This window comes from Lactuca sativa, chromosome 3, assembly GCF_002870075.4.
Source record: "Lactuca sativa cultivar Salinas chromosome 3, Lsat_Salinas_v11, whole genome shotgun sequence".
Lineage (NCBI taxonomy): Eukaryota > Viridiplantae > Streptophyta > Magnoliopsida > Asterales > Asteraceae > Lactuca > Lactuca sativa.
In genome coordinates, this window is record NC_056625.2 from 8,033,124 (window position 1) to 8,035,569 (window position 2,446).

Below are 2,446 nucleotides of genomic sequence, written 5' to 3' on the forward strand. Positions count from 1 at the left end.
ATAAGAAGTTGACGGCCACCATTGTAAGTGATATCATCAAGTCAACAATGTTCTTTGGTTCAAACACAAAACAAAGCATGGTGATCTAAAGTGGTCGGATTGAAAGATTTATCCCTTTTGTGGTTTGTAATATAATTGGACTTTGTTGTTTTCATATTATGCCCGACTCCACTCTTGTTTTCCATCTTCTAGCATCTTGCTAGTAGTGGACTTTTATATATATATATATATATATATATATATATATATATATATATATATATATATATATATATATATATATATATATATATAATCTTATAGTGACATAGGTTGTTTCTAGTTTCTAGTATGTCACATGAAAAATTGAAATAATAAATAAAATTTGATATTCGAATTTGGAATTTCATAAGGAAAAGAAAGTTATTGCACATTAATTGGTTTTGAAATAGAAAAACCGGCGTGTGAAATAGCTTTTCGCCATAAGTTCGACGGAAAATGAAATACCAACCTCTTTTCAACGCATATATATATATATATATATATATATATATATATATATATATATATATATATATATATATATATATATATATATATATATATATATATAAGCTTACGTTATTCTATTCAAACTAATTATTGTATTATTGTATACATAAATATGGGTCAATCATTTTACTTATTTTAAGAAGGCGATTAATACATATTATTGAATTAAAAATAATAAAAAAAAATACCGTCTAATTTAACTAGAAGGGTATTTTAGTCAATTAATATACATTTAATAAACGAAATTTGCATATTTTAAGGGATCATTGATACTTTTAATTTTAAAAATCCGATTTTACAAATTATAAAATTTTTAATTCGGACATTCTGACAGAATATGTTTGAGTATGTTCAAAAATAAAAATAGTCTAGAACCATAAAATAATAAAAATATTATTGAACATATTTCTTGTAGAATAACAAATTCTCGAACCAGCAATTGAAGAATTAAAACAAAAATTATATTAATTCTTATAGAATACATGTAACAATTGATAAGAATTACATTTATTGTTAAAGAATAAAACTAAAAAACTTTCAATTCGGGAAAAAACATCAAAATCTAAAAAATACACTAATTTATTCTAAAAGAATAATGTTGCTAAGAGGCGTCGTTAAAATTTTGTGGTCCGTTCTTCAAGCATCAGCTTCTATGGAAACAAATCCAATGAATAAATTAGTGAGAAAATATCCATATTCCATTCCAGCATAATTGGAATTCGTGATTCCAATATGATAGAATTGGAATTCATTTACCAATAATTATATCAATTCGGGGCATTCTAACAGAATATGTTTATGATTATCATAAAAAACATTATTTTCTGATAGAATGCTATAAACAAAGAAATACCATTTAGTTGAAGCATTTTAGCTAGCACTTGGTGTGTATCAAAACAACTTACAATTTCCTGTAAAAATTAGACAATCAGAACAAATTCCCGATAAACCTAAACACATCGAGTCTATCAGAAAACCATTGTACCTTACATTCGTTTCTATCAGATTATCGTTAATCTATGCCTTGGAGCTTGTAAATGTAAGCAATTTTTCACAGGTTTCGTTCAATGTCATCATTTAAGACTGTATTTTTGAATCATCCAACTGAAGATTCCTAATTTCGTACATTTAAACTGGGGATTTCGTTAGGGATGGATCAATAAGAAATCAGAAAATAAGAAAATCAGTTTTCGACAGTGCATTTGAAGGGTGAAGAGTTAACTAGTGGCTTGTTATTTCACTCTAGATCAACATGAACCTGTAATCAGTTTGAAGAAAGAAAGAAGAGAATGATGGGTGTGATCGATTAAAGAAGAGAAGAGATCCAATTTCGAGTTTAATATTGATACCTGCGATTTATTCTTGTGTGTGTGGAGTCGATAAAAGGTGGAGACAGAACAAGAGCCATATCGATTTTTGGGGACGTAATTGTTGAAACAAGAACAGGAAGAACCGAAAAACGTACACAAGCATAGCTGCAGTTTTTCTATTATTTCCTTGGCTCATGTCGATCAATTTTGCAAGAGGTGAAGGAAGGCGTGCCTATTCTTGTCGATTTTGACCTGCACCTACAAATATGCGACGGGCCAAATGGTGGTTGTTGCCTTCCTGGTCGCTGCTTGCTATTGATTATGGAGGGAATGAGTCAATGATGGTTGGAAGAGTCAATGACGGCTGGAAGAGAAGGGATGTGATTTTGGTGTCGACAAGATCCGCCGATGAGAGGCAATTGATACACCTTCCCGCTTCTTGCTTTAGCACTTGGCGGACCTAGGTAGATGGTGCTTTTAAAAAGCCGATGGATAGAGAAACCCTAGGTATATGAAGTCAATGGTTACCATAATTATAGGATATTATTTGTGGAAACTAATTATCAAATTACATATTTACCCTCATTTATTTATTTATTTATTTA